At 45.1% G+C, this 24,597-nt stretch overlaps 1 long non-coding RNA gene and 1 pseudogene across 3 annotated transcripts in view; one reads left to right on the top strand and one right to left on the bottom strand.

Annotated features, from left to right (window-relative positions):
• LOC134485010 (uncharacterized) overlaps nt 1-10,114 on the top strand; it is a 15,074-nt gene extending 4,960 nt beyond the window's left edge. For all 3 annotated transcript variants that reach the window (XR_010062912.1, XR_010062913.1, XR_010062914.1), the window contains one exon: nt 6,484-10,114. This is a non-coding gene — a long non-coding RNA (uncharacterized LOC134485010). The remainder of the gene's footprint in view (nt 1-6,483) is intronic.
• Nucleotides 7,509-24,597, bottom strand: LOC134478864 (sperm motility kinase Y-like; annotated as a pseudogene).

The following is a 24,597-nucleotide window of genomic DNA, read 5'->3' as shown; positions in this document are numbered from 1 at the left end:
AGTGCCATCACTGGAAAAGTGATGTAAGTAGTACCTAGTGCCCTAGTCAAATCACAGACACTTTCACTGTCAGATCCCAGTGTGCTGGGAACCCCTACCCTGGGAAGTCCTCAGGGGTGTAAGGAGCATGCACTGGTTTCCTTTGTGTTGTACTCACCATGAGTGAGGAAATATTTGTCTGCACCTCTTCTGGAAGCAGAGATAGTAAACATGGGTGACACTCCTGATAGCCTATCTGTATAAAGTTTTGGCTTCAGTGGTGTTAGCTCTCTGGCTAAAAGATCTAATCTAACAAGTCTTAAGATTTCACAGATGAGGGAATTATGAAAGCAGTTAACTGAAATACATACACTGCTATTCTGAATTTGAAACAGGCTTCAACCTGACACTCTTCTTCCTTACCCTCCCCAGACTTCTTTCTTTTGTCTACATACATTCCTAGTGGCGTCTCTGAGGACCCAATTCTGACTTGTGACTGGGCCTGGGTCATGCTCATGGGTTGGGGAAGTAACAGATGACTACACTGGGGCCCCTGTATCCATGTTGCAAATGAAGTTCCACAGCTCATGATTATAACTCTGGATACAGAACCCATTGCAAGAGATCCTCAGCTGAAATCACGGAACTCACGAGGGACTAAAGACCACTGACTTGCAACATGATGTTCATCTTTCTAAACCCCTCAACATTTCACCAAATAACCGGTATTCTAGAGTACCCCAGCACACACTGAGAAGTGTAGAGAGAAAGAATTTCATGTCTATGTTCCTCTGCCCATGAGAAAGAAGTTTCAGGACAGTAAATAGGTTTTGAGGGTAAGTTTCTCTTTTATAAACACCATTCTCTCTCTCTCTCTCTCTCTCTCTCTCTCTCTCTCTCTCTCTCTCTCTCTCTCTCTCTCTCCAGTTTAAAATTATTTATTTTTATTTCACATGCATTTGTGTTTTACCTGCATGTGCATCTGTGTGTGGCTGTCAGATATCTTAGGAATTTTGCGTGTGGGGGCAATTCCAGTTAAAACAGTCAGAACAAAGAGGAAATGCAGCATCAACAGTAGCAATCAGGTCCCTCTCCTTAGTACCCTGTGGATGTACCTGACCTTGGGGCTACAGTCTTCTTTGTGAATGCATGCCATGCATGCACTGCACTACAGCTGTGACGCTGGTGTCCTATGGCTTCCAGAGGAGCTGCATCTTGCCTTGTCTACAGAATACCTGCATCCAGCCCTGTCTCCAGGCAAGCATGCTGAGGACGAAACATTAGCCACATGTAAACAACATGGGATTTGTAAGTATACAAAGAATATGATTTCCTATGAAATCTGCAGTATAAAAGGAGGGTAGCATGAAGGAGAGAGATGCTATAGACTAGGACTCCAGTTACACAGTGGTTTCCATATGGATTTGTCAGACATGACTAGGAAGGGTGCTGGGAACCTGTGCAGATTTGGACAAACACAAATGCTTTTCTGTAATGGGATCCAAGAGGAAAACAGGATCAGATGAAAGCTCCTTACCCAAGGATGACCTCTCTTCAGTGAGAAGGCCAGAGTTATGTGTGGCTTCCATCTCAAGACCTCGGGTCGAATGTGTGAGTCAGGTGTCCTTGTGCCTGCTGTTCTCCAGTGCTTTTAACAAGAAGGCTTCCTCCTTCAAATTGGCAAGCTTGAGGGTGGCAAGCTCTGTCCCTGCTGTGGTTGGATTATGGTCATCCAACAAGGGTGTACATGAGTATACGTGCACTGTGTGTATTATGTAGGGCCCACAAAACCTGAAGAGGGTAAGATATTCTAGATCTTGAGTTGCACATGACTGTGAGCTGACTTGGAAATGTTGAAAACAAGTGAAGGTCCTCTGAAAGGCAGCCAGTGCTCTGAAATCCTGAGCTTTCTCTCTAGTTCCTGCTCTGTAGGTTTTCTCATGTCCTGTTGATTACTGTCTGCTCCACTAGCCTGTTCCACAGGAATCAGTCTTATGATTGTGTAGCATCACAACACCAAAAATACTTTAATCTCTGACTGGATGCCCTGAATGATTTTTACACGGGATAAAACTCGGCTACATTTGTGTTTGATTATTAACAGTGCCTCTGGAACTAAACTCAGATCATCAGCTATTCCTTTCACCTCTGAACCTTCTCAAAAGCTTACACTATATATTCCGTTCTGTCCTCAGTGTACCATATATTGCTATAATCACCAGTATTGTTAAAGCAAGCCAAAGGAGATTTATAAAATCTTCAGATTTTGAAATTTACATTCACACATAGCTTGTGCTACACATCATTAATCCCCCTTTCAGGAGAGAGAAGGTCTCTTTACTGTCCAAACCACCCTTGTGTACAGGGTGAGTTTTAGGACAGCTTCAGTTTGTGGTAACACTCTGTCTCAAATTAAGCACACAACAGCAACAACCCAACCACACTCACACAGAAACACATGCATGGAACACACACACACACACACACACACACACACACACACACACACACACACACAGAGCACTTTCCAGTTTCTACCCTTCCCATTCCTCAAGTGAGCATTCAGTGTAACTGTACTTTAATCTCACCTACCTCAGTCCTTCCAGTCTGTAGGCTTCTCTTAAACCCTCCGGAATTGGCAACTGACATCAGGCCGGTTTCTGCTTGCTGGTGGGGAAATTGGGTTGTGTTGCTTTGTTAATCTGTACTCCCTTAGCCATCTTCCCCAGGCCCTGAGAAGATTCCATTAACCTCCTTCAGAGTACTTCAGTGTTTTTAAATCATACTCAACAAAGTAAGAAACCATTTGGTTTGATTGCAGCATTTAGGATTGTGTTGAGTAGGTACCAGCAGAATGTACACTGTTTATGAAGTAGGTCTGTGAGTAAGGGCTAGGTGTAATTTTATCTGCTGAGTGAGTGTTTGCTCCATATCGTTATCCATTTTGACTTCTGTCGTATATTTATTCCTATAGACTAAAGGGTTTGAGTTTGTGTTGGCTTCTTCTGTGATTTCAGTATCCAGCACCTCTGGACTTATCCTATAAGTATGACCAGATTAACAGGGCTGTTGATTTTCCATGGAGATGCTTGTTTACATTTTTACTTAATCCACATCTTATGTTCAAGTGGAGGGAGAGCAGCTTGCTGGCTCTGCAGCAACACACATTGACCCAGAGTGAAGGTTCTCTATGTTACTGATTCGAATTCCTGAATCATCATGACATTTTGCATGAGCTATCCTCCACTGTCTCGGGCATTTGAGTACTCCTTTCCCAGTTGGTGACTCTGTTTGGGAAGACTCAGGAGGTGTGCCCTTGCTGGAGAAAGAATGCCAGTGGGGCTGGACTTTGAGGTTTTAGTGCTCTGCACCACTCCCTGTGCACTGTCTGCTTTGTACTTGTGATTCCAGATGTGAGTCCTCTGCTTCCTGCTCCTTCCACTGTGCCCTGTAGTCATGGAACTTAACCTATGGTAACAGGTGGTCTGTGAAATAGGATCACTAATCGCCTACATGTTTTATAGTTTGCTGTGCTCATGGCATTTCTGTCACAGAAATACTAAGGTAACTAATGCAGAAGGGGATGTAATAGAGCAGACTCTTGCTCTGTGATACCTGACCATGCCAGTTTGTCCTTATTATTTGTTTTGGAAAATATGCAAGAATTCAGAACTTTGATCTAGAAGTGGCCCAGTGCTCTAAGAAGAGTTTAATGGGTATACTGGCAGGAGCTTGGGAGTCAGGAGTGCCAAGACCTATCCAGAATGTGGAAGCCCACGACAAGGGGATTCAGAAGGCAATAATATTTGTAACTGGTCTGGGATAATTTGTATGATGGTTTTACAAAATGTGGCTTCTTTCCGACCACTTCGTAAAAACCTACCTGAGGCTAAATTAAAAAGTAATAAACAAATTTCTTCGATGAAAATTTGAAGAGAGCCCAGTATGGCCTCTGTTATACTGAGGTTATAGGACTTCAATGAAAAAGAGCAAATGGGGCAAATAGAAATGCAAAATGTATAGTTTACAGAGAAAAGGACACTGGGAAGATTAATATTATAGCCAATGCCTAGGCCAGAAGAGAGCCTGCAATTACTTAGGAGATTAGAACCTTAATATAAGGCCATGTCTCCTCAGGTGATGACATCACTCAATTAACCTTGTAATCTGTGGTAGAAAGTGACTTACTTAGTGTTTTCCTGCTATTAACAGACACCATGACCAATGCAAATCTTATAAGAAGAACACTGCTTTGGGTTTGGCTTACAAGTTCAGCAGTTTGCTTCATTATCATCAAGGTGGGAGCATGGCAGCATCTAGGCAGATATGGTACAGAAGGAGCTGGGTGCTCTACATCATCATCTGATAGATGACTTAAGAATGTAGGCTTGAAAGTATCCAGTTTCTAATCTGGGAAGGAGAACAACAGGCCTGAGAGGAACAGGCCTCATGTGCAGAGGGATGTCCCATCTGTACATGGTTGGGAGAAGCTCAGAGAAGGTTAGTCAAACCTGTCTATCCAGTAGAGGTTAGTTAACTGTGGAAACTATCACTAACAGTAAAGGTAACTTTGAAGTCTGAGGAAGAGAAGGTTTGTTGCCATTGTTTGTGGACCATGCTTCAGAGGTGATGAGACACAGAGAAACTGTGTCTTCGGTTCATGCCACGAAGAGTGCTACCTGAGCACTTCACATCTTAAGTTGTGTATGTTGTCAGGGCCCTTACACAAAGGTGATCTAGTGATAGTGTCTTGCTTTGTTTGTAGCAATCACATGAATTTAAATTCCCTACTTGTTCTTGTTCTTAAAAACTCACTGATTAGTTTTAGCTGAGACTCCTGGGAGACTTTTCTCCCACATGCTGTAAGTTTTAAAGATTTGGTGATTAACATAAATTACTATTCATAGGTGAACACAGGGCCCACATTGACCTCACCTTGCTATCTGGAACTGTTACTCCTGAGCCAAGGGTCTCAAGGGTCTCTGCCTCAGAAAGAAATGTGGTAAAGTGATCTCATAATCTATTCACATTCCTTGTATCATCCAGAACATCTGCTAGAATGAGAGGATCCTTCTCTGCTCAGGACAATGTAGATACTGCTTCCCCAGGAGGAAAGAAAGGGCCACTACCTGCCTCTGTGGGGCAGTCCCTGGTGTTCACTGTAATGTCACCCAACAGTCCCACCTTGAATCTGCTGGTCCACTTGAGCATGGAGCCTCCCTTTTATTCTGGGAGATAAACAGGAGTCTCCAGCTAGGAACAGTGGTCCAAACATGAGGTTAAGTGAAGGCAGTGAGAATGGTGTATATACATTAAGGGTTTCTGATTGAATGATTCTGAACTTAATGTATTTCCTACTGGAGTCATCTGTAAGTGATATATAAGCTTTGTATTAAAATGTACCTTTAGGTCCAAGATTTTATGGTAGGTCAATGCCCTACTTTTTCATAAAGATAATTTAAGAACTGCATAAAGAAGAGAAAATACTGATCAGAAAATGTTCCTAGGTGTACATGACTGGTTTACATGTGCATGTCTCTGTGCTCAGCTCCAAGAGCACACAATATGCATTAGAAAGTAGATGATAAGAACTCTCTCTCTCTCTCTTTTCTCTCTCTCTCTCTCTCTCTCTCTCTCTCTCTCTCTCTCTCTACCTCACTTTCGATCTCTCACTCTCTCATGGGTGTGTGTGTCTCTGTGTGTGTGTGTGCATGTGTTTATGAATCTGTGTCTGTCTGTCTGTCTGTCTGTCTCTCTCTCTCTTTCTCTCTCTCAGTGTGTGCATGTGTGTGTGTGTGTGTGTGTGTGTGTGTGTGTGTGTGTGTGTGTGTGTGACAAACTGAAGGTGAGCTCAAGGTCTGCATGCCCAGTTGGAACAAGGATCCCATGTTGATTGACTCCCACCTTGACAAGTATCTTGTTGTTGGTATGACCAGCATGTGACCATTGGGACAAGATAGAAGGATTTACAAAGCCAACAGTTTTGACCGATTTATGCGAATTAGGGCAGATTTGAGAGTACAATTAAGAGTTTTAAACTTTGTTTGAAAAAACTAAACAGTGTTCTTGGAAGAGTTTCTTTGGAGTAGACCGCCAAAGGCCAAATTTTATCTGATTGTTGGTGAGCACCTGTGGGTTTTTATGTTCCTAATGGAGTATCCCTTAGGTTTGGGTCAGACAATGTATGCCTTATTATTTCCACTGTTTTTAACATCTCAAATGATGTCCCACGTTCTAGGTGCCAATCCACAAATACCCACTCCTACATCTTCTCCCTCCTCCCTCCATTTTGCCACTATGATGCTGCTCCAAAACTCACCCAACTTTTCGAAACCCACCACTCCAGCCTCCTCCTACGTTCGAGCATCACATCTCCACAGGACCAAGGGCCTTCCATCCCATGGGTTTCAAATAATGCCATCCTCTGATATATATCGGTTGGTGGTCTATTTTCTGGAAGCTCTGGGTCATCAGCCAGAATATATTGTTCTTCCTCTATTGCAGGACGTCCTCTGTCACAGGACATCCACTGTTTAAGCACCACCACTACCTCAGAAAGTCCACTGTCTGTGTGTCAACTCCACTGTTACAGGACCATAAGTGTCTCAGCACTTCAACTATCACAGCACTTCTACTATTCAGGAGCTCAAGAGTCTCAGCATCTCAAGTGTCACAGGACCTCCTTTGTCCAAGAACTGGACTGTCCAAGCAACACTACTATTGCGGGACCTCCACTGTCACAGGACTTCCACTGTAGGAGCACTACAACTGTCTCAGGACACCCACTGTCCTATAACCTCCACTATCCCAGGAATTCCACTGTCGTAGCACCACCCGTAGCAACTAAAGTGTTTCAGGACATCAAATGAAGCAAGATCTCCCATGATTCTGCAACTTCACTGCCACAGGATCTCTACAGTGACAGGAATACCCCTGTATCAGCAATTCCAATTTTGCAGCACCTCCACTGTAGCAGAACCTTCAATTGTGCAGCAGCTCCACTGTAGGTAGATTGACCTCCATGATCTCAGTGCATCGATTTTCAAAGGACCTTCACTGTCACAGAACCGGCGCTATTTCAGTGCCTCCACTGTCGCAGGACCTACCTCTTCACAGGATCTGCACTGTTGCAGCAACTGTAATTTCAATTTTTCAAAGTCATTGCTGTTTATATTTGAGGCTGAATGAAATGTGATGCTACTTTTGAAAGCATAAGAATTTGTTCTATAGCTCTTGTGATAAATGCCGTGTGTGCTTGGACCAGTAAACTATGGAAGACTTCATGAGCTCATACCACTCTCCACCTCACTTTGTGGAAGCTGGTGTTTTTAGAGTGTGATAAACTTCAGGTGAATGGATGCATTCAGCTGCACCACGCTCTAGAGTGGGCTACACAGCCGTCATATTGAGTCCTTGCTGGGAAGAGAAGAAATCCAGAGGAGGGAGAAGGCTTGGGTTGGGGGAAGTATCATAAAATACTTAGAAGATATAAGAAGGTAAGAATTATGGGGAACTGGAAAACAGAGCCAGAGGAAGAATGAGCACAGAGCAAACTGGGAAGGACAAAGCACAAAGGCACGTGGGTTTTGCCATCTGCATGTTCTCTGGAAAATCTCCCTTGGCCTCATTTCTGGGAGAAAACTCTTCCTCCACCCCCTTGTAAGGTTTCATTCTTGAAGGAAAGCAGCAACACAACTTCATCAGTGAATTTCCCCATTGGAATTGGTTCATCCTTTAATGCCTCTGGGAAATCCCCAGATGGGGTATGTCCTGCTCTCTGCTGAAGGACAGCAGGAAAGTAGGTTGTCCTCTGTTTTCTCGTTGCTACAGCTCTTCCAAATGTGGCTTATTGGCGAGTGAAGACACAGGACACTTCTGGTGTGTATGTATGCTTTGTTCACTGTGGGTGTTGTCGGTAGTGTCCTGAAAAGAAGAAGGGCATGCCCAATGGCTCTTTGCTTCCTCTTTGACTAGCCTTATGATCATAGGGAGACACTAGGCCATTGGAAGATGAGGAGAACAATGTGTCTATGTTGTGTTCACTTCTATTCCTATTTAGTCGTAGAGGGAAATCAGCAAGGGTAGAGAAGGGGACCGTAACTGGACAAAGCTGCTGAGCCTGTGTTGTGAAGCAATTCCTGTGTATAACTTGATGTTACATTAAGCAATAGGATGCCATGTTCTGTTTATACCTTTTTGATGCAATGAATCTATAATATTTTACCTCAAACCTCAATATATTACGTTTCTTCCTCTTTTGGAGAATCTGGCATGAGAGGGATCACTTCTTCATAAGGATTTGTGAACCTCTTCCAGTTTTCATTGACCAGGGGTACATCATCACCTCTGTGACTGTCAGCCCATAGTTTGGATTTACTTTCAGTAATAGGCTAAGCTGTCTCTTCTGACAACCCACAGTGAGCAGGGTACACACCTGCTACAACTTGTCTTCTGAACTGTTGTATGTCAACAGAGTCAAATACAACAGTGAAATATAAGCCTACTCCTAAGATCCATATGTTGGTTTTTTTTTTTTTGCACCACCATAAAGTTGTCCTAGGAAGAGATCAGGTGCACCAATAGGGTAAGCACCATGCTGCCAGTTCAGCATTTGCCCAGATTTGTCTTGAGTTGAAGGCCAAAGTCGATGCTTTTGACTTTTCTGTTCTTCTTTAACAAAATATAATCTGGTTTCAGGTCACTGTGAACTTATACAGTGCCCATAGCCATAGATAAAGCCTGCTAATATTTGCCTAAATATTTCCTTGGCTCCTTCCTCCTCTCGGTGGAAAGACTTTCAGATGTATTTGTAAAGCTGTAAAATTTCAACCAGTTTCACGATAAGTTATTAGAATTGTCTCAGACTCAATTGGAGAAGCAAGATGATGTTGGGGTGGATGAAAAACTTCATTATATTGCCATGGTCATGTTTGGCTGGCACCATTGCTTCTTCTTTGCATGCACTTTGATAACCCCTGTAGCAGAACTTCCACTGTCCCAGCACCTGAACTATCCCAAGACCTCCACAGTCAAAGGACCAATATTGTGGTAGGGCGTCTGTGGTCAGGCAACTCCTCTGTCTCAACCCTCCAAATTGCAAGACCTTTACGGGCACTGGAAGTCACTGTCCCTAAACTTCCACTGTTGGAGTACCTCAACTATAACAAGGACCTCTACTATTGCACAACCCCCTTGTCATAGCACGTCTATTGTTACAAAGTAGTCCACTGTCAAAGGACCTCCAGGGTCTCAATCTCTCCACTGTTACAGGATCTCTACTGTCTTAGGACCACTGCTGTTGGAGGACCTCCTGTCTCTCAGCAACTTCAGTTTGTTGGAGCTCTCCTATCAGAGGACATTTACATTTGCTGTACTTCCAGTGTCACAGCTTTTATAAGAACCTCCATTCTCACAGGACCTCCAGTGCGTCAGTACCTCCACTGTCCAAGGACTTTTATATTGTAGGACCTCTACTGTCCTACAGAATGTCCACTGTCGCTAGATTTCCACTGTCACAACACCACAACCATTACAAGAACTGAAATTTTGGCATGACCTCCAGTGTTCCAGCCCCTCCAGTGTCATAGGACCTCCACTATCCCAGGACGTCCACTGTCTCACCAAGGCCAATTTAAAGGACCTCTACTATAACAGGTTATCCACTGTAGCTGGACTTACACTGTTGCAGTACCTCAACTGTTGCAGGACCAACAAGGTTGCAGGACATAGACACTCTCAGCAGCTAGAATTTGCAGGACCTCTACTGGCACACAAATTCCACAGTTGCTGGAGCTCCACTGTCACTGCAAATGCACTGTCTCATGATATTCACTGTTGCTGGACCAGTAGTGTGGCAGTACCTCCATTTTTGCCAAGCCCCTCCACTGACGCAAGACTTCCACTTTTGTAGCACCTTCACTGTCCAAGCAAACCAACTCCTGCAGTATGTCCATTGTCTCAGGGCATTCACTAATGCCAGCTCTCCAATGTTGTAGTACTTTTTAAAAATTCCTCTAAAAAAGGTTACTTTGTTATTTACAAATTACAATTCAGGTGTTGAGAAAATAAATAAGGTCAGTTTCCCCCCTAGATACTAAGTAAATAAAATGTTTTTCTAGACACAATATATGTAAAAGCTTGTGAAAATGTTCATATAAAGCTATTTGTGGTGGCATGTGCATTTAATGCCAGCTCTAAGAATGCAGAAAGAGGCAGATTATGGTTAGTTTCCGGTCCCCTCGCCTGTGTAGTGAATTCCAGAACAGCCTCAAATGTATAGTGAGTCCCTGGGCTCCGTTTTGTTCTGATTGCTTGCTCGTGTTTGCATTTTTAGGCTAGTCAAAAATGTATATATAAGATCACCCTATTATACCAAGAGCAGTTATTAAATATAAGAATTATAGATGCATCCTTTGAAGCTCTTCATCTTAGAAAGAATGAGGGAGAGAGAATGAATGAGTTGGCTTTGGTTTCAGTTTCAGATCGTTATGGCTCAGGTAAACCCAGAGCACAGAGTGAAGTTTTTATGAGCTTTATTTTTCTTGGATAATTTATGTATGCACATTTCAAACGTTATCCCCTTCCCATGCTCTCCCAACCCCCTGCCCCTGCTTCTATGTGGATGTCAGCCACCTGAGTCATGCAGAGTTTGACCACATGAGACTCACCCCAGGACCTAAATGCAGTGAGTTCAAGGACTCACATGCTATGCTGCGTGGGCTCCTCCTTATGCCACACCTTGACCCCATTGCACCCTGGGCCTCCATACCATAAGCCAGAGTGCAGATCCCTGGGCACAGTAGGACACACCTAGGCTAGTTTTCACTCCCATGGATGCTCTTGTGGCCTTGTCAGAGCACTGTGACCACATCCCACATCTGAACAGCAAGCTAATCAACAGGATGCTCTGGGAGTCCATCAGTTTGCTTCCTCAGAGACCCCATAATAGAGGGGGAAGAAATCCAGGCTTTAGGGAGCTACCACAGCCATGATTGTTCTTTTGTCCCAGCCACTCCACCTTTGGCCAAGTTACAGCTCTGCCAGGCCCTGCCATGTTGTCTTCAAAATCTTTGTGTGTCAGTGATACTTGTATGAACTATGCTACACGTTGGCCTAGAGGCTGGGCTTTCCTCTTGCATTTCCAGCAAGACTACAGAGTTCCCGGGGGAGACTCTCATGGCTCTTCATGTTCTGACAGCACAGTCTGCAGATGTCTCTAAGGTATTGGACATCAGACCCCACTGAGGAGTGAGAGGCTTTCAGTGGCTTATAGACCCAGGGCCTGGGCATGATGGCCTTTATTGTGTTTTTGATAGCATGTATGCTCTGCTCCAAGTGTAGACAGACACTCCCCATGCCTGTAGTCTGTGCTTGGAGTGTGGGTACACACTCTCCATGCAAACAGCTGTCTACGCACACACAGATGCCATTTTCATGATTTACACCTGTTATCTTTGATGTTTCTTTTAAAAGACAATCATATAAAGTTACTGTGATTTTGTGCTGGCTTTCTTTACCCAGCCCACAGATGAATATTGGAAGGAGACTCTGGGATCTGCATGGGCTCCTCCTTATGACCACACCTTGACCCCATTGCACACTTTTTCTCAGAAGCATGGCAGAGCATGGCCTGTAATTGTCCTGTCCATTCCCTATGGATTGTGACCACAGTCTGCAGTTCTGCACAGCCTGGCATCCAAGGAAATTGGTATAGTTCCCTACAATGTCTCCACAGGCCCAGAGGAAGGACATAAATAGAATCTTTATGAGACCCAAGTGGCTTCTCAGGGTCAGCCAATGCTCTTGGCTCATTCTTATCTCTGAGGACACAGGGCACAGGTCCTGACCTCCATGCACCTGTATTTGCTGCACACACTAAGGATGACTTGTGCTGTCTTCTGCTGCTTCTGGGAGTCCTGAAAACCACAATCCTTGGGCCAAGGGGACTAGTGAGGGACAAGTGAGCACAAGACCCCTGCCTGCTCCCTGAAGACCAGAAGCCCCAGCAGGGTTCTCACTGCTGTGTTCCCCAAGATAATGACAAGCACCTGTTACAACAGGCCATGCTCTGTTGGGAAAGGCAGACAGGCACATCCAAGGCTGTTCTGTGGCCATGCTGGGCCTCCCTGCTCTTCAGGGGCATACTCTGCCATGCCACTCAGCATATCCCAATCTGTGTCTGGAGTGCTTTGGTCTCACAGGAATGCTGTGGTGATGGAGACACTGACAAACTAAGTACCAAGACGCTGTCAATACCCATCCACACTTGACTCCTGCCAGGAATCAGCAGTATGGGCAACCACGTAAGCATGGAGACATGGATTACTTTCTTCCTTGGGACCACTTGTGAACCACAGGGTCAGGTGACAAGCTCTAGACCAGGAAAGGATCAGGAGGAGCAGAGTGACCACACCTGAACTTGAGGAATAGGGAACCCAGCAAGGAGAGTGACCACCCTTGGCTCACATAATTTAGGGACATATGTGGTGGGAAGAAACTAAGTTGAGGCAGCTGGGACACATCCCAAGATAGCAGGTGGTTGTGTGTCTGTGTGTGTCTGTGTGTGTGAGTGTGTGTGTGTGTGTGTGTGTGTGTGTGTGTGTGTACTTGACTGAAATGATGTGTGTGTGTGCCTGTGTATGTCTGTGGATGGGTCTATCCTGACACCAGACCTGACCGATGCCAGGCACCCACAGTTGGCACAGACCCCACTTTACACTAGCGTTTTTGTTCCCAAAGGTTTTCTAATGGAAAGTAATATGTGCCTTGTACAGGGCTAGTTCACCAGATTTTGTACGAAAGATGAAATATGATCTTTATGGGTTCTTGCCTGAGCTAGCCTTGTAGACCCTCCTCTTCCCACTGTTCCCAGTCTGTTTTGTGTCACAATGTCCAGGGAATAGAACCCTGAGTTCTGCCAGCAACTCTGTGTGAGGCATTGCATCAGCTGACATCCTGAATGGTTGTCCCAAATCTACATGTTCTGGCCGAGGACAAGATGCACACAAGAAGGCCTAGATGAGGAGGTACTGCCCCTCCCAGACAGACAGACTTCATCTACTCTAACATGTTAGGAGGAGGTGCAGATATGACTCACAACAATACATCCACTATTGGGCTCAACTACCAAGAAGCTGTGAGGAGGACATTCAATTTGGAAATCTCAGGTAGGCAGTGTGTGTGGAGGAGTAAACAGGACTGGATGGAGACCTTACCCAGAATTTGATATCCAGCCCTGCATTCTGATTAGCATGAACTACACTCCTGTGAAGGTCTCTGGGTGGCTTTTGAAATTAGGTGGACGAAGAGGAGGAGGAGGAATGGGAGGAGGAGGAGGAAGAGGAAGAGGAATAGGAGGAAGAAGAGGAGGAGGAAGAAGAAGAGGAAGATGAAGAGGAGGAAAAAGGGGAAGAGGAGGAAAAAACAAGTAAGCAAGGACAAGACAGGCACATGGCCTGTACTCACTGCAGTGGCCCATCGTATCCTAGGTGTTTTCCTGCCCTAACTGTGAAGCAGGAACCAAACACCACTCCTCATGGGACTGTCTGAGATGAGGCCAGCTGTGGGTCTGAACTGTCAGCAAGGAGGACGGGAGCTGTCTGTGCCATACATCAAAGCATAGTGTCCCACATAAGTACATATCACAAATGATGCCATCTCCTCCCCAGAGTGGCTCAACTAAGGGTTAGGAGTGCCTCATGAGTGCCAAGCTCTCCCCTACTCCTGCAGACCCATGAATGGTGCCTTCTCAGGGCCCATCTATCCTGAGCCCAGGGAGCAGCCAGAGGGCATATTCATGCGATTTCATACTCAGATCAATCTGCTATCCTGTACCCCATGAGTCGGGACTGAACCTCAGTGCTCAAGACCACTTGTTTTTTTCTGGACAAGACTTCGAGAATGTGGTCACACACAGTGTTAGTGACACCTTGCATGCCCTTGACTGGCCTTCAGTGTAGCCCTGACTGACCGTTCCTGCCTGCACCCAGGGATTCAAATCAGCATTGGCCAGATCAGACTCTTTGCTACCTGGTCCTATAGCTCACCTCCACTGCAGTTCCATGTGTCCTGGCTGCTGCAGCTGCACCAGAAGCTACCAGATGTCTTCCCACAGAATCCTGTAGTCCCTGTGGGCTCATCCACAGACATCTCACACTCTCCCTGCTGGGAGTTAGGCTGGATGCCTGCTGTGTGGGAGCTCCCTTGGCTTGTGGAGCAGAGTCAGAAGCAGTGGAGGAGATGTTGTCTGCTGCTCTTATTGTCCTCAGTGCCCAGGGCTTCCCTGTGGTTTGGGTTCAGATCCAGCTCCAGTGAATCACTGATTAAATTCAGCCCATAGAATCTGCGGACCCCATGAGGCACAGGGAGGACCATGACTGAGGGGTAACCAAGCAATCCAGGACCCTGTGGGGATCAGGGAAGCCAATAATCCCGGTCACCTCCCTGGCAGGCTGCAAGGCCAGGAGCTCTGTGCGCCCTGACAGAGGTAGATGGGACCCTGACTCCCACAAAACGCTCCTTCAGACCTATTACATCATCCTCTTTGAGAAGGTTGTCCTCATTAAGAGCATTCCACACAGCTTGCACTGCCATCAAACTCTATCTTCCAGGGGTGATCACCCTCAGGAGTATTGACATGTGTTCTATGAATGGTTAATATTATTCTGATAATTCACTTCATAAACATTGCTCAGCATGGTATCTGTCTCCATAAGAAGTCATTCAGAAATTCTCCCACAACAGGGAGGCAAAATCATCATCATCACCATCATCATCATCATCATCATCATCATCATCATCATCACCATCCTCTTTCTCCTCCTCCTATTCTTCCTCCTCCTCCTCCAGATTTTTCTCCTCCTCCTCCTCCTCCTTCTCCTCCTCCTCCAGCTTTTTCTCCTCCTCCTCCTCCTCCTCCTCCTCCTCCTCCTCCTCCTCCTCCTCCTCCTTCTGCTACTGCTAATGCTGTCGGTGCTATTGCTGTTACTCCTGTTGGTGCTGTAGCTTGTGCTGGTGTCTTTTCCTTGGCCATGTGTCTGAAATCACCTCCTTTTTATACTCAGGACATGACAATTTCAATATGGCACTTTGAAAGAAAAAAATTATTCTAAGCAAAAATCTTATGAGGTAGAATACTTAGATTACCATTTGGAGCTTTGATTGCCTTATTATTTTATTACATCTTCTCTTCTACTTCTGTTAAGATTTTTGAAAGAAATCATTTCGAAATGTTACACACACACACACACATATATATACATATATATATATATATATGTATATATATATATATATATATATATCACTAGGTCTTAGGAACGAAAAAATCAGCATGCAAAAAACTATGCATGATTCTGACCATCAACAATAACCAGCAAACTAGGTTGTTGATACTTATTCAATGACAAACCTTGTTAATTAGTTTTGAGGCTTAATGAAATGGGATGTTACATTTGAAAACATAAGACTCTGTTCTGAGGCACTTGTGATTGATGACCACATGTGAAAAGATCAGTAGCCCATGGAGGAGTCCATGAGCCCATAAACCTCTAGTCCTCACCCTGTGGGAGCTATTGGCTTAAGGGGGAGCTGGAGTCCATCTGAAGGGATGGGTCAACAAGAAAACTCTGTAGAGTGGGGAACTCATCAATCCTATTGGGTCCCTGCTGGGAAGAGGAGAAATCAAGAAGAGGGAGAAGGCTTGGTGTTGGGTAAACCTCATAAAGAACTTAGAGAAGATACAAGGTAAGAATTGTGGGGAAAATGGAAACCAGAGACAGAGGAAGGACCAGCATAGAGCAAACTGAAAAGGACAAAGCACAAAGGTACCTGGGCTATGCCTGCTGCTTGTTCTCTGGACTCTCCCTGTGGCTCATTTCTGGGGGGAGATTCTGTTCTGCCCCAGGCGAGGTTTCTTTCTCCTTGGCAAGCAGCAACACAGCTTTATCAGAGCATTTGCTATATTCCTGGTCCCCCCCCTTAAAACCTCTGTGCCGGACCCTGATGGGGATGGGCTTATCCTCTAATGGGGATCTGTGGGAGAGTAGATTATCTTCTTTGATTTCCTTATTGCTACTCTTCTTACTGAAGATGCTTGTTGTTTGAATGCATGGGACACTCACGGCACATTTGTCATAGTGGTCCTGTGTAGGTGTCATCGGTAGTGGCCTGAGACAACCAGCCACAGTGGACCTTCTTCCTCCTTTTGTATGAACCTTCTGGCCATAGTGAGATACTTGACCATGGGAGGATGACACCCGCAAGGTGCCAAGGACTGGCAGGCATCCACTCCTCTTTTGTTCTAATCTAAAAGCAGCAGCAGGATCAAGGCTAGGGAATGGGGCTGCAATGGGACTCACCTGCTGTGCCTGGGCTTTGCATCCATCACCCTGGAGAGCCTGCTGTTGTAGAAAGCAATAAGTTGCCATTTCCTCATTATATTTTCTTTTCATTAGAGAGTATTTTATTACAGAGGCTTGAAATCCCTCGCATTTCATTGCGGCCAAAATTTCAGGGTCTGGCCTGAGGGCAAGCAGTTCTTCATAACAACCTGTGAACCCCTTCCCGTGTTCTTTGAACCAGGCATGTTTCATCACCTCGCTGGCTGTTGGTCTATACATTGGATTTATTGTTAGAAATTGACTAAGTAGGTTCTACAGTTCTTCTGAAACCCCACAGGGGGCAGGATACACCCCTGCAACAAGTTGTTTTTGTAATTCTTGGAAGATCATTGAATCAAACGGGAGCTTTCCCACTACCATATAGTACAAGACCACTCCTATTTTCCACATGTCATTCTTCATCCCGTCATACAGAAGTCCAAGGAAGAGTTCCGGGGAACCAAAAGAGTATGCACCGCACTGCTGTTTTAGCATTTGTCCAGGTTGTGTTTCAGTGCTAAGCCCAAAGTCGATGACTTTGACCTTTTTGTTTTTATCAATCATTATATTGTCCAGTTTCAGGTCACGGTGAACAATCCCCTTTCCATGGCAGTAGCTCACTGCTGACAATATCTGTTCAAATATTTGCCGGGCCTCATCCTCCTCTATGTGCCCTGACTCTCTGATGTACTGGTAGAGTTGTTGGCCTTCCACCAGCTCCATTATGAGGTATATTCTCGTTTTATTTTCAATGACTTGTAAGAGAGAAACAATGTTGGGGTGGTTGATCTTTCTCATTATGTTTGCTTCTGTCATGGCTGGCCAGAACCACTGCTTGTCCTTTCGGAGAACTTTGACCGCCACTCGGGTTCCTGTGAGCCGGCGGTGGGCCAGGAGGACCTTCGCATGGCTTCCTTTTCCAATAGTCTTCAATACTTTATATTGGGAATGAAAGGTTCCCTCCTCAGAGATACTGGGATCGGGGCTAGGAGGTGGTAACTCCTCCTCAGTCTCTGTAGGCATTTTATCAGTACTAATGCTACCTAAAAATAACAAACAATGGAATCAGGTAATGAAAAAGATGGAGCAATTCAGGAACTAAAATTACACATGCGGTCCCTAAAAGAAACACAGGAAACAAAAAGAAAAAAATAAAAACAAGAAAAGACTAGACTAGAAAAATAGAGTAAAATTATGAAAAGGGGGAAAATATGAAGAATCATAAGTAAAAGCCACCCAAATAACCAACCCCAAAAGAGAAAGCCAAGAGCACACACATACTAAATGCAATGATGAAAATAAAAATCGTCATATTACAATAGGATTGGGCGGCCAAAGATTGTCAATACTGTGAATGGATGTTGTTTGAAGAAAAAGGTATGATGAAAGAAATGAGAGGAGAAAGAATTAGTGTAAGAGAAAACAAACAAATATAAAAAGCCAACACTTAAGGGGAAACTCCATTGAATTTCAGGACCTAGTGATCCACAAAAATCCACAACTCTCCAGAGCAAAATATTGAAAATCAAAATTAACCAACCACAAGGAATAAGGCAGTTAAATACCAGTGAATAGTAAACCTAAAACCGAGGCCGAAAAGTCAAAGTGTCACAAAGGGCAAATTTGTATCAAGTCTAAGCCAATGATTGCTTGTACTCAATAAATAGAGAAACAGAAATAATGTAAAAGGATGAAACCGCAGGACATTGAAAATGGAGATAGAGTGAATCATCTGACTGCAGAAATGTATATAATCAAAGCAATAATATACCATGTGAGAACATAAAACCCACCACCAAACAGAATCCAGAAATCCATAATAAATAAATAAATAAATAAAGAAAGAAAGAAAGAAAGAAAGAAAGAAAGAAAGAAAGAAAGAAAGAAAGCATAACTAAAAATCAAAACCACAATAAGGAAATAGCCAGTGGTGTTGCGAATATATGGCCTAATTCTATCTCTTAAACAAATAGAAAAAAGAATCAATCCATAAATAAGCAGCCAGCCGTCTACATAGGCCTTTAATCTGATATTATGGGGTTGGCATGTCAAAATCCTGGGAGCCACTGCTCGGCCAACACAGGTACTTGGGCAGCTGTAGGCCAGTGAGAGAGCCTGTCTTGAAAATGAGGTTGATGACCTACCTCAGGAACAGGAGCCCGGGCTGACTTCTGGCCTCTACACTCTCTTGCATTGAGTTGCAGGTAAAACGGGATGGGGACGTGTGCACACACAACACACACACACACACACACACAGGCACACAGGCACACACACAGGCACACACAGAAGCACACACAGGCACACACAGAAATACACAAAAGTGTACTTACACTCACACAGACAAACTCTTACAAACACCCAGATTCACACAAAACACAATCACATAGGAACAGGCACACACATACTTACACACAAGCAAACCTGGAAAAATGCACATCACAGACACACACACACACACACACAGGGACACACACACACACACACACGAAGAGGTACACACATACAAACACATACACACAAACCTGTAAACTCACACTCCTTCATATACTGAAAAACACACAGGCGAAAGTGTACACACACTCACACACAAGCAAATCTGTCAACACACATCATCCTACACACACTGATACATACACATATGCACAGTACAGTAAAATCCGATACAACCACACACAGCTCACTAGATACAACCAAGTCACAGAGGGCTCCACTCCACACCTCCTCTCAAAGCACTCAAAGAGGTCCAGGCCTGGCAACAGCTTAACGTCTGTTGGCTGGACCTCCTCACAGTTGCTCCTCATGAGGTCACAATAGGACCTGTCATGACATGGTTGGGAAGGGCTTCAAGGCTCTGGCTTCTGTGGGCTATGGAGAGATTTTAGGCTTTTAGAAATCAAAGCCTGTAAGATGTTTACTCTCCTTAGTTCTCTGTTTTGAATGTTTGCTGTGCCTCCTGCTTTAAAGTCCTCATGTCTATTCTCGCTGTGTCACTTTTTCTTTGAATTCTGAATGATTAGCCTCAAACTGATGGTACAGTGTTATAAAAATAAAAAACGACAAAGCTGTGTTTCTAAACTGACCCATCAAGAGGACACTGTTCTCATAAGCCCTCAGAAAGGCTCTAGGTTATAATCAAACACCTGAGACAAAGCTGCAGGGATAGGCAGAGCACTTGCCTCCCACGGGTGAGGACTTGAGTTTGAATCCCCAAAACCCCCATCAATGTTGGATGCATCCGCAAAGCCCACAAGCTCTGCATCCATGGAGTGGGGAGGGGTTGGGGCTTGAAGACAGGTGGTCTGACATGCAGGCATGAGGACCTGTCCAGAGGATGGCCTCTGACAGGACATGGGGTAGTGGTATACATGGACACCTAGGCACATAAGGGGGTATGGATATACATGCAGACACTTACTCTCACACAGCGGTTGGCATGATGTATAGAAAACCAAGTCCATCCTGAGTGTAGGGCTCACTTCAAATATTAAGGTCCAATGATGGAACAGGCGTGTATGAGGACAAGGAGCTCTGTGCAACCTGGGACCAGAAGGAACAGAGTGGCTATGCTGACACCGTTGAAATAAATTCTCAATCACAGTCTGTGACAGCCAGGCCACAGGACCCAGGCAGCTGTGTTATTTGTGAGCAGCCAGTGCAGCCAGAAGCTAACTATTGAGCACTGACTGGCCCAAGCCCAGAAAGTGTCTCTGTTTTTCAGAGTGCTGGGGGGCAGTGCAGTGTGTAGCCCTTTTCTTCTGAAGACTCTTCTGGGGTTTTGAATCCCCTGGAGAGGACCCTCATGACTGCAGACACTAAGCCTGGGAGGAAAGATCCTCATCTGTAGTGTTCATTGAAAGGCCTGATTGCAGAAAAGGAAAGAAACAGCAAAATGTGCCACCTCTGCTCACTGTGGTTCAGCTTCTGCCTTTGCAGCTGAGCTCAGGTGCTCTGGAGTCCTCCCTAGCCTGAGTCAGTGATCTCAAGTTCAAGTCCCTACTTCCTGGTTTGTAGTATCAAACACAGCACAGTTTCAGGCAAGAAAAGCTGTGAAAACCATCTAGACATTGTTGTCTACATTTGAGGGGGACTGTTGAGCCCCAAAGGGAGCAAGGGTTACAAGGTCAGGTATTAAAGGAATGGGCTAGGGTTGGAATCCAAGTTCCAATCTCCCTTTGCTCTGGGCAGAGGGTAGACCTGGCAATTGGTTCCTGCTGTGTACATGGTGAGAATCAAAGTGTCTTATGGGATCGCTGGCACAGACCTGCCCAAGCATGGCTTAGGGAGCCTCACACCAACTCAATATTTGATGTGTTCCCAGCTTTGTCTACCACCCTCAGCTGTGTGCCATTTTCCCTGCCTCGTGCAAGGGACTCTAAATATCTTCCTATAAAAGGCGATCAAGGAGGAGTTGCACAAGGACAGGTGGGGCTCTGTGGGGAGGTTCACATGGGCTAACACATTAGAGGACCACAGTCCCAGGACTGATACTGGGTGGACACTCTCCTCTGACATCCAACAGAGAGATCTTTGACAGAGATCAATAGAAGGCTTCTCTGAATAGCTGTGCAGAGCACCTCAGATCACAGACTCAGGACTGACACACATAGAATGCTGTAGAGGAGCCGATTGTATTCAAGGGCTCATCTGCCTGGGTCCATGTGCCTCTAGATATGAGCCCAGGACTGGGCTGTAGCTGGTTATGGGCTCAGATAGGAGGGTGGGAGGGACTGGTCCTTGGCTACTGGGAGTAGAGCAATTTTTCTTTCCCTGCTCCTGCTTTTTTTTTTTTTTTTTTTTGCTTTTCTTTCCCTTGGCATAGGGAGGGACTGGAAGAAGTCTGTCTATGGGGAGTGAGGCTGGCTGGGAAACTGCTTGCTGTTGTACATTGTCATGCTGCTGGGGGCTTGGGGTTGTTGGCAGGATAACCTCTGCACCATTCCAGTCTGCTTCTCTCCACTTTATCCATGCATCCCTGTCCCTGGGCTGGGAGACCTCGATACATAAGTCCCACCTGTAGCTTCCAGTCCAGGGATGGAGTCCCTCAGTGAATGGATTCCAGATGGTTCTGTGGAAAGCAGCATCGAACAGGGTAGTTACTGAACATGTATGGACGTGGAGGAGAATACTGCACTGCACCTACCCACATTTCATATAAAACCAATCCTCATGCTCAGGTACTAATTGGTTCTATTTACACCTTTCACCATTTTTGCTATTCACTGTACTGTGAAGGGTGAATTTTTATTGTTTCACTTCTGCAAAGAGACAGAGTTTAGCATTGGAGACTCCCTACGGCATGGCTGGAAGGGAGACCTTAACACCCATGTGTCCTTCTAGGAAAAAGCTCTTTCATAGGATGCCTCCCTGAGTCCCAGGATGTATGGAGGGCTCTGTGCCCTATCCAGGGTTGACCTCAATATATTAACTGGAGCTGAGGCTTCTCTCTGATAGAACAGTACCACCCTCCAACAAGATGTCTACGATGGTTTGTATATGCTTAGCTCAGGGAGTGGCAATATTAGGAGGCGTGGTCTTGTTAAAGTAGGTGTGTCACATTGGTCATGGGCTTTAAGACCCTTTTCCTATCCACATGCAAGCCAATCTTCCCCAAGCAGCCTTCACATGAACATGTAGACATCTCACTTAGTCTGGCACCATGACTGCCTGGATGCTGCCATGCTCCCAGCTTGATGATACTGGACTGAGTCTCTGAACCTGAAATCCTGTGTTCATTAATGTTGTCCTCATAAGAACTGCATTGGTCATGGTGTGTCTCTTCTCAACAGTAAACCCCTCACTGAGACAATGTCGATGTTCCCTGCTTCAGCTTCCTGGCTATAGAAGCTTCACACATGAGTGGCATTCTCTTGGGATATGGGCCTAATAGGCTCTAGGCTGTCTGCTTGATCTGAGAGTGCTAGGATATCCTGCTCCTAAGGGCATTGTTACTGTTCCCATGCAATAGTGTGAATAGCATCAGCAGGCTCCTGCTTTGTTACCCCCCTGAACACAATGCTGCCTTCTCCAGGAGTGGATCCAACAGCTCTCAGAACCTCCTCAGGAACTATGTGTTTCCCAAGGATTACCTGCACTTGCTTACACACCCCTATCCTGTGTTCTGAAAACTTTTCAAAGCCCATTCATCTGAGACTGGTGAGTTCAGGACAGTAGTCCCAAGTGTCTTGTCCTACGCTGACAGTTCATTCTCATGAGGCATCACCTGCCCTTGACACAGGATTTTCCCAAGGGGCATTGGATGTGAAGGAGAATTGTGTGTGCTGACTCTTGTCAGATCTGCACTAGATGGCATCAAGGCCCCATTTGCTCTTGATTTTGGAACTCATGGTCCTGGCACTGTCTTGTTGGTATTTAGGTCCCTGTCAGTCCCTAATTGAATTTTAGCATGGGAACCCAGGGCAGTTGTCTACAAAGATATTCCTAGTATGGACCACATCTTCACCGTGCCAGACATAAAGCACAACAAAACACCAGGCAGGCAGAGAACCCTCAGGGGCTGGAACTGGCATGTTGAAACACTCTGAATTGACCTTGGCCTTAGCACAGATTCAGAGAACAGCTTCTCTGTAGGAAGATCTCCTTCCTCCTCTCAGAGTTTAGGACATCTAGAGTTAGGCTAAGGTGCTGGCACAATGTGAGCAGGGGCAGCACTCTGGGCTTGTTCAGTGTCAAAGCCTCCCTGCCACCCCTGTGTCACAGTCACAGCAGCCCATCTCATGAGAATTCTAGGGGTGCTGATATCCTGGATGAATTATCCATGTTCTGCTGCTAGTTTCTTTGCTTCCACATGGACAACTGAGAGAAGGGATTGATTAAGTGTAGTTGAGGAAGCCCTGCAAATATCTACTTGGTGTTACCAAAGACAATGGGTTCTGACTGGCAAGATCTTTGAATTAGATTTTGAAAAATGCCACCTAGGAAAAGTTAGTAGGTACTCTCAGGAAGGTAACCGCAGGACATTGAAAATGGAGATATAGGGTTGGGGATTTAGCTCAGCGGTAGAGCGCTTGCCTAGCGAGCACAAGGCCTTGGGTTCGGTCCCCAGCTCCGCAAAAAAAAAAAAAAAGAAAATGGAGATAGAGTGAATAATCCGACTGTAGAAATGTATATAATCAAAGCAATAATATACCATGTGAAAACATAAAATCCACCAACAAAATGAATCCAGCAATGCATAATAAAGAAAGAAAGAAAGAAAAAGAGAAAGAAAGAAAGAAAGAAAAAAGGAAAGAAAGAAAGAAAGAAAGGAAGGAAGGAAGGAAGGAAGAAAGAAAGAAAGAGAGAAAGGAAGAAAGAAAGAAAGAAAGAAAGCATAAATAAAAATCAAAACCATAATAAGGAAACAGCCAGTGCCTTTGCCAATATGTAACCTAATTCTTTCTCTTGAAGTCATCCAAAAATCAATCAATCAAGAAATAGGCAGCCAGTCATCTTCATAGGCCTTTAAACTGATATTATGGGGTTGGCATACCAAATGCCTGGGAGCGACTGTTCAGCCAGCCCAGATACTTGGGCAGCTGCAGGCCAGTGAGAGAGCCTGTCTTGAAAATAAGGTTGAGGACCTACCTCAGGAACAGCAGCCGGGGTGACTTCTGGCCTGCCTCTACATTCTCTTGCACTGAGGTGCAGGTAATATAGATACAAGGGGCAAAAGGAGAAGGGCACGTGCACACACAGACACACACAAACACACACAGGCACACAGACACACAGACACACAGACACACACACACACACACACACACACACACACACACACCACAGGCACACACAGAGGCACTCACCCAGAAATACGCAGAAGTGAACTTATACTCACACAAACTCTTACAAACACCCAGATTCACACAAAACACACATACTTACACACAAGCAAACGTGGAAAAACACACATCAGACACACACACACACACACACAGGGACACACACTCACGCACAAGAAGAAGTACACACATACAAACACATACACACATACAAACCTGTAAACTCACCCACTCCTACATATACCGACAAACACACAGGCAAAAGTGTACACACACTCACACACAGGCAAATCTGTCAACACACACTCTCTTACACACACTGATACATAAACATATACACAGTACAGTAAAATCCGATACAACCACACACAGCTCACTAGATACAACCAAGTCGCAGAGGGCTCCACTCCACACCTCCTCTCAAAGAACTCAAAGAATCCAGGCCTGGCAACAGCTTA

The sequence above is a fragment of the Rattus norvegicus genome, chromosome 1, assembly GCF_036323735.1.
Source record: "Rattus norvegicus strain BN/NHsdMcwi chromosome 1, GRCr8, whole genome shotgun sequence".
NCBI lineage: Eukaryota > Metazoa > Chordata > Mammalia > Rodentia > Muridae > Rattus > Rattus norvegicus.
The sequence above is the reverse complement of the archived record's forward strand: the minus strand, read 5'-3'. Positions and strand labels throughout refer to the sequence as shown.